Source organism: Lycorma delicatula, chromosome 6, assembly GCF_047948215.1.
Source record: "Lycorma delicatula isolate Av1 chromosome 6, ASM4794821v1, whole genome shotgun sequence".
Taxonomy (NCBI): domain Eukaryota; kingdom Metazoa; phylum Arthropoda; class Insecta; order Hemiptera; family Fulgoridae; genus Lycorma; species Lycorma delicatula.
In genome coordinates this window covers 130,802,562-130,812,028 of record NC_134460.1, presented here as the reverse complement: position 1 = coordinate 130,812,028, position 9,467 = coordinate 130,802,562, and positions in this window count along the sequence as shown.

Below are 9,467 nucleotides of genomic sequence, written 5' to 3'. Positions count from 1 at the left end.
TAAATCGATTTGTTAAAAGTTCTAAAAAATTAAATAGTTGAACCGTACAACAATAAAGTCGATAATATATAATTGTCCTAAATAATCATAAAAATTAAAATAAATGAATTTCTTAAAAAATAAACTATTAATAATACGAATAATAATAATAGTTACTCGTATTATCATTATTAATAATAATATTATCATTTTATTACTATTATATTATGATATAACAATATTTCAGACGGTATAGCCATTATTACAGAAAATATTAAAAACGCTAAAACCCAGATATAAAAAAAGAAATTGCTGATAAAATTGGCCTAAATATCTTCTTTAAAAAAATTGAGTTCATCTCAATAAAAAGAGTGGAGAACAGGAAGATAAAAACAAAATATGTAACAATATAGCAAAGAGATAATAAATTCAACCAAGTGGGAGAATAGATCCGATCAAAATTATTAAGTAAAAATCACTAAAGAACAAACAATTAAGAACTAGCAAATAAACTGTCAAAAAAAAATCTACAACAAAAAGTCTATTTCGATTAAGGCAATAATGAGACATTATTGTTCAGTAGTGAGGCCAGAAGTATTGTACGCAATAGAATCTCACTCTATTAACGGCTCCAAAGATAGAGAAGAAGAGCAAAATCTAAATAAGGATTGTTATGACCAATAGGACCATACATGACCAAAAGAAAAAAAAAATACGAATTATAAAATCAATTTCAAAAATTGCACGAAGAATAAGAATATTATAAAAATGTGTAACTGTAATTTAAATTCCACCTTTATGAAATCGTCCCCAAATTAAAGAACAATAATCAACAACTTACGAAACCTTAATTTTGTAGTATTTAAAGAAAAAAAAAAATATATATATATATATATATATATATATTAAAGTAAAGATTGAATAATATCAAAATCCGTTTAGCAAATTCAGTAAAACACGTTACGCTAGAACAACAGAAAAACAGGATCGGAAAATCCATGGACAAAAATTTTCACATCGCCCTCAGTACAGCACCAAAATAAAAAAATATATTTATTTTAAATATCACTATTTTAACATTATCGAAACTATATACTCGTATATCTAGGAAATTGGCCTCTGCTGTCGAAATACTGAAATTAAAACCTATCGAAAGAGCAAGCGTTTATAAATTGATTAGTAAAAACAGTAATTGAAATTTAAAGCACGTAAACACACGAAAAAATTATAAAAGAAACTAGGATAAAGGAGCATTTGGTTCGTCATAAATATATGAGTAAATTACAAGGTGACACAAAAAAGGGAACTTCTGAAATGCGTAGTGACAACCATGTAGAGTTGGCAGCACTGCTTTATGCAAAGGCAATCTTGTCACTCAGTCATCATAGAGCAGAGGAACGGTCAACAGCGTACTTTCGCCATAAAAATGTTTTACAGAACCAGCGATGGTCTGAAAGGTGCACAAAGGGAGTTCAAAAGAGAGACATCGGCTGCATTCTATGGAAACTGGGCACAAAATAAGTTTATAGAAAACTACAATCTTTAAAAACATGCACCTTGTAAACCGGTATTAGATAATTGGGAAATTTACTTTACCAATAATGATTCAGAAATTGCACTTTGAACAACGATACAGAACCAATATGAACAGACTATTTGAATTTTAAATTCATTTGAAATCTTTTTTTTTTCAAATTTTAAATCAGAAGAATATTAAATTGTTATCACTTCCCATACACTTTGTTCAGAGCTAGGATATCTCTTTGAATGATTTGAGGTTCATAATATTTATATCTTACTTAAAATAAGATTCATTCGTTCAGTCTTTGTAATATACGTCTGTATTTCAAAAGATGAGTGGAGAATGGGAGAAGAAAACAGAATTAACAACAGATTGAATTGAGATTAAAAATAAAAATTCAGGGATCAATTGTTTTGCTTTTTGTGTTTTTTTTAGCGTTTGCAGATGATTTAACAATTTTTTCAGAAAATGTAGAAAATAGCAACAGAACATATAAACTTATTTAAAATAAAAAAAAAATTTAAAAAAAACGGCTTGCAAATATTCTTTGAGAAAACAAATTTATGATCAATATAAAATCTTCACCAAAATTCTTAAACAAATATCGAAATATTATTAATAGAGTAAAAAACTTTAACTAGTAAGAAAATAATCCAGAAAAAGATCTAGACGAAGAAATAGGGAAACATGTATCCTTAACGAGGAAAAGAAAAATAAAGGAATTAGAAAAGAAACAGAGGAAAATTCTGAAAAAGCTCTTAGAACCTAAAAAAGAAGAGACAAGAAAATAAAAAGATTTATTTGGAAAATGAAATTTTCCAAATTTCATTTTGGAATGACCAGACACAATTTCAGTACGAAAAGTAATGTTTCATGAACATTTAATTCCAAAACAGTCAAACGGATAAAGGAAGTTTAAAAGAACAAATGGGCCTTAAAAAAGAAGACATTATGGAAAGGAGAAATTAAGAAAATTAAGGATTTTCAGGGATAGAAGAGGAAAAGACCAAAAACACCTGTCAGAAGAAAGGAAAAATCAATTAGTGAAAGAATGAAAAAGTATTAAATGAAGAGAAGAAGAAATTGCAAAGTGATTTCACGTAATCCAGAGGTGGTCAAAATCGGCATTAGAAGAAAATAAGTGTTTTTAAGTTGGGGTAATTTAAACTGAAGCGTTTAGTAATACAAATATTTTTAACTAAATTTAGGCTTTTAATTTCCGTTACTTAAAATGGTAACTCTTGTTTGTATTTTTTACTCTTGCTTTAAATCTACAACTAAAGAGAGTATTTTTGTAGGTACTGTTTATGCATTATTATTATTATAATTTTTTTTTTTTAACTGAATTTTTACGGGCATCGACTGCTAAGGTCATTAGCCCTCGTCACATTCTTTAAAAGAAATTATTATCTCCATCAGGATCGTCATATGTAAGACGATCCCTTACATTTTATTTAAAAACACAAACTTCACAATAAACATTAAAACATGAAAGACAAGGACAATCACAAACACTTACGGGGTGTAAAGGGCCCCAATATTAAAATTTGAGATAGGTTCTCAAAAGACCATGAACTTAAAATTAAAATTAAACTAATCAATACCATATCTTTCTTTCTTCTACGAAGTCTCATTTATAGTTTGCTTAAGCACCCTCGGGGCAACCAGAACCGCCGTTGTATTATAATTATAATTATTATTATTATTATTATTATTATTATTATTATTATTATTATTATTATTATTATTATTATTATTATTATTATTTTGTTTTATTAATATTGAGTGTCACTTAAAAACCCTTTCTTGCAAAACTAGAGTTTGAATAGATTTTATTACCTGAAAAATGTCCTCCCACGTAAAACTCTTTTACTTTATGTATAAAACCTTAATGGAATGTTTAATAAGATTTGGTGTGGAGATATGGGGTTTGGCAGCTGACTAATACTTAAACATTATAACTTCAAAAAAGAGCGCTTTAATGGTTTCAGGTATTTTTTCAAACGACCCAAATTTAAATCTTTATAAGCATTGTAATACTTCAACCCCTGTAGGTCTCAATTTTTTCTCACTTTGTAAATTATCTTTCCAAAATAATAAATACCTTGTAAAACGCAATGTACCTCTTTATTTGCGTCACAAGAGAATGGTCACAGTAACAAATTATTATTAAAATTTTTACCCGAATTCCAACCATTTTTAATAAATTGTTTTCGCATATTTTAGAAATAGATAAAAAGAAAATGTTTGAGGAAGAAATTTTTAATTATTTAGCGGGAATCTCTTAATAATTATTTTTCTTTTATTATAAAACGTACGATGTGCATCATTAAATTTTTTATTTTTTATATTATAATATGTATTCTGTAATATGCAAGAACAGCCTAATTTAGATGCATTCCTGTATTAAACAATTCTTTTAATTAAACTATTTTAAATTTTTACTGAAATATTTAGTTTTTAAATTAATCTCTACTTACTTTAATTAATTTTTATTTATCTTTGTCTTACTTTCTAATGCCACCTTAATTAAATATTCGATAAAATATTACCTATCCTCTAAGGATATAAGTACATTTTTAATTGTATTTTTTTTTATTTTACTGTGTAACTAGCTTGTATTCAAATTATGTTAATACGAGAACCTGCTGATAAGACTTATGTCTTAGCGGAATCCAATGCTGTACAATTTAAAAAACACAACCGACCACATTATTTTCTCACACTTTACTGTTCATGATTGTTTAACAATAAAAATAGCAATTTAGTTATAGATTTTATTAAAATTTCGCTATCGATTTTCAAGCGTAAACTTGCTTTCCGATTTATTTCACTAACCGTTTAGCACAAAATTTAGTAATGAAATTAAATTTATTTTTACATTTTATTGGGAATCGGTTTAATTTATTCTTTATGTTTATTATAATCTTAATTTAAAATATGAACATGCCCAAAAAAGTCGTTAGCAACAGATCTAAACATAAGAAAATTTTATTGAAATGAAATTTTCGTAGATAAGTTATTGAAGTTATTTTGTTTTCGTTACGGACGCCATCTACTCTCTCTCTCTCTCTCTCTCTCTCTCTCTCTCTCTCTCTCTCTCTCTCTCTCTCTCTCTCTCTCTCTCTCTCTCTCTCTCTCTCTCTCTCTCTCTCTCTCTCTCTCTCTCTCTCTCTCTCTCTCTCTCTCTCTCTCTGTGTGTGTGTGTGTGTGGGGGGGGGGGGAGTTAAAGAGAGAGAGGGAGAGAGTATATATATAATTAAATTTATTTTTACTTCTTTGCACGAAGTAAAGGAAGTATTGTGATCGCGAATAATTTCGGTTTTCAGATTTCAACGGAAATATCCATTTTGACCATCCCCAAATCCATTTTGACTAGTTTCGGCGTGACGTCTATACGTACGTATATATATCTCGCATAACTCAAAAACGATTAGCCGTAGGATGTTGAAATTTTGGATTAGGACTGTTGTAACATCTAGTTGTACACCTCCCGTTTGATTACAATCGATTGAATCCAAAGTGGCCAAAAAAGCCCAACATCTAAAAAAAAATTGAATCTTGGACGTTTTCTTAACTTTAGTAATAAGCCCTTATTGAGAACTTTTCAACGATATGTCATAAGCGGTACTTATTTTCATTGGTTTCAGAGTTATAGCCAAATGAAATTTTAATTAATAAAATATTTTGATCGTACAAGGGAAAGGCACATCGGTTCGAATCAGACTCCATCTCTTCTTTTTTAATTTAAATGTATTGAGTTTTTAATAATAATTAACCTATAATTGTAAAAAGAGGTTTTACGATAAATAATAATAATAAAGAAAAAATATCAGAAGTTATTAATGAAATAATATTTTATGAACTTTTCACTTTAAAAATTGTATATTTATAATTTAATAGGCGTACGAGGAAATCATGTGGTGTCCACATCAAATTTTTAAATAAATGCATCTTACACTTATTTTCAAGTATCATTCTTTGCCAAAACTAAAATAAAAGAGCTTTAGAAGTTTATTTATTTCAATTTGTACTCGCTATCTTGATTAGATGTTTTATTACGCATGAACAAACAATTTTTTTTTTACACAACTTAAAGAATAATTTTATTTTTTTTACGACAGCTACTTGCGTTTACTTTTTGCGAGAAATTTTTGCAATGACTATTATTTCTTATATGAAATATTTATTAGTGGGTCTTTCTCTTGACGAAAAATAGATTTTTGTTATTTTTTACCCCGTGATAAAGTTGATCCTGTTATAAAGTTGATTGTAGGGGGTATACCGAAATGAAACGACTAGCACTAGATAGGGAATCTTGGAGAGCTGCATCAAACCAGTCAAATGACTGAAGACAAAAAAAAAGTTGATCCAAAACTTTTAATATATGAAAATTAAAGAAATAATTTGTTTTTAATTTTAATTTCTTCCTCTAAGCTCCTTAATTTGATTTTTATTATTTGTTTCCTTGCTTCTCTTCGATTTACAATCTAAAAACTGAGCAAATCATAAGTTGTAAAACAATCTAATGATACTGAATAAGCGAATGATACTGTTTAATTAGAAAATTATTCAGCCGCTTGGATATTACAAGCAGAAGAAAAAAGTGAGAAAAAATGAATTGCCTCAGTCCTTTAATGTTATAACTAGGTAGTTGAAAGATTTCTCTCAGGAAACCAATGTGGGTGGTTATTGGCTCTTTTCCACAAGAGTAAATTTTACGCCTACTTTATCGGTTTACAAGATTACAATGATCATATATCTTATTCATTTTTCGTCCTTTTTTAAAACTACACTGCGGCTTCCGTCAGAGATAAACGTATAAAGAATACCAGCGCATCATGTTCGTTTCGGTTCAGGTCGTTTCTGTCAACAAGACATGGTATTATGCTAGTGACCCTACGGCTCTCATTGATTTGTTTACCTTATGAAAATCAGTTTCTGCCTACAATATAAACTACGTAGCATAGAACGTAGCTCTTACAATATACACACTCCATGTATGTACATAAAAATATGATCCGTCATTTCAAAAGAAGCCGAAAACCCTAAGCCCTAACAAAATTGATCCTTTGACGGATGCTAGGTATAATTTTTATTCTTAATCACTCATCTATCAAAAATTAGTATAGAACACTCGGTGGATAGTTTACACGGTATATAGAAAAGAAAATTTACTTTAGTAGATCCTGCTTCTCTCTTTATAAAAAAAAAATCAGATATAATTAAATTTTTATTCATTCATGTTTATTTTTAATTATATATTTTTTTATTGAAAACGATGCAACTTCAAACATGAACAATAAGAAAATTAAAAAATTATTGCTTGATAACCATTCAACTATTCAAATATTATATCCTTTATATCTTAAAATGTATAAAGAAAAAAAAATTATGCATGAAATAAAATGCCTCATTACGTCTTTGTTTCTAGTTATATATTGCTGGAGTTAAGAATTTAACACTTTTGAATTATATATACAGCATCCCCCGTCGCGGCTTCGCCCGTGCTATATGGTGGTTATATGCGTTTCCCGTCGCGGTCAGTTTTTTTGTTTGTTTTTCTTATACAAAATAAAGGAAGTATTTTGATCGCAATAATTTTCGGTTTTCAGAATTCAACGGAAATATCCATTTTGCCTATCCCGTCAAAAATAAAAAAAAAATTGAATTTTGGACTTTTTCTTAACTGCAGTAAATTATTGAGAGCTTTTCAACGATATAAGTGGTACTTATTTTCATTGGTTCCAGAGTTGTAGCCAAATAGGATTTTAATTAATGAAATATTATGATCTTACAACGGGAAGGCACATCGGTTCGAATCAGACATCCCCTTTTTTAACTTTTTTTTTTTAAATTTAAATATATTGATTTATTAATAATTATTAATTCTAATTGTAAAAAAAAACCTTTAAGATAAATAATAATTCAATAATAGCAATAAAAAGAAAATGAAAAATATCAGAAGTTACTAATGTGTAACAATGTGTATATGTAATTTAATAGGCGAACAAGGAAGTCATGGGGTGTGCACATCAGATTTTCTAGTCAAGTAACCGGAGGCAGGTAATCGGAGGCTGTGTGTGTGTGTCACATCACACACATAGTAACAGTGGCAGTGGCTGTGTTGGTTTAACCGCCACATCGTACACCGCGCACCCCTTAATAAACCGAAATTTAAAAAACTTCGAAAATAGTTTTTAAATATTTATCTGATTTATTAGAAATATTTAGCTGATATTTCATATGTGCGGGAGAGTCCCTCAGGGATCAGTGCTGGGTCCTGTCATCTGGGACCTAGTCTTTGATGAACTTCTGAGACTGGAGTTTCCTGGGGATACGGATATAGTTGCGTATCGGACGACCTCGCAATCCTTGTTGCTGGATACACTGAAGGGGAGGTTGAGCAGGTTGCAAATGAAGCTGTTGAGAGGGTCAGTGACTGGTTAAAGTCGAAAAACATGAAGCCTGCACCACAAAAGACAACAATAGTGGTGATGGTAGGTCGTAGTAAAATAGGGGACATACAGGTAGATCACATAAGGGTGGGCTTGTCAAAAATGCTAAATATCTTGGGGTTTGGATGGAGAAGTCGGGATTTTTAAGGCCGGTATGTAGCAGACAGAGGAATTTACCAAAAATGCGGAGAAAGCTATCAACTCGTTAGGAAGACTCGTGGCTCATAGATGGAGATCTACAGCGGATAAGAGGAAACTGGTGTTGACAGCAGCCACATCAGTTCTCCTGTATGCAATATCCGCATGATTGGTTGCACTTAATAAGAAAAAGAACGTAAACCGTATTGCATCCCTTCAGCGGAGGGCAACAATTAAGATAACGACTCCATATAAGACGATCTCGCGAAAGCAGCTGACGTACGGGCTGGTGTTCCACCGATTCGTTTACGAGCCCTGCACCTAACCAGGACCCATCAGAGGTATGGCTATGACGGATGCATAAAAACTATTATTACGTGAATGAAAAAGTGACTGAAAAACTACTATCAAGGGAACCTGGACGCGGACTTTGATCCCCGAGATTGAACCTTGGCTCAAAAGAAGATCTGGTGAGGTGAATTTTCACCAGACGCAATTCATTTCAGGACTTTTCAGGATTTTGGCGAGTATCTACGTAGGTTCCGAATTAAGGACTCATCGAGGACTGTGCTTATTGTGGAGAGGGAGACACGCCAAAATACACTTTTTTTTCCTATCCACGATGGAGGCAGGATAGATTTCAGGACTGGGCTGGACAAAACCAGAAACTATTGTTGCCCACATGCTGTTTAGCCAACAGAACTGAGATACTGTAGAGAAATATGTAACAACAATTCTCCAATGTAAAGAAGTAGAGCAACAGGAATGGAATGCGGATTAAATGGCTTTCGATGACTAGATAACTTAGTACAAGGTTGGAAAGCGAGAGGATGATGGACAGCCCTCTGCGGAGACGTCGTTCTTCCCCGACTGGACGAATGGGTGACGTTGATAATACACGGGGTTTCTGGATTCCCTGAGCTTGATGGCACTCCCCGGGGCTGAATGATTCTTAACCGATGGTCCGAGCCCAGGGAGGGAAGAGTCGGTGAGGTAATGAGGTTTAGTCGGTAAGGCGCAGGCACACATATGCACCCTTAATAACATTTTGCGGAACCTGTTAGCGAGTCCGACACTTGGCCCGTAAATGGGGTTCCTCAGACTCACCGAAAAAAAAATACATATATTTTTATTTGTAGAATATTTGCAAGCCCAAAAAAATACAGCATCCCGACACGGCTTCACCCGCGCTACCGTTTCCCGTCGCGGTCAGGCGATATTTAGCTGGTCATGACTCACTTCGCTCGCGCTTCCCGTCTAGCCAGAGCCTCTGCCCCTTGGATCCCGTTGCGTTCATTAAACTCATGCCTGTGAGAATAATAATGATAAATAAAAACTAAAGCCTGTTCAATTTTTTTTTTAATATTATT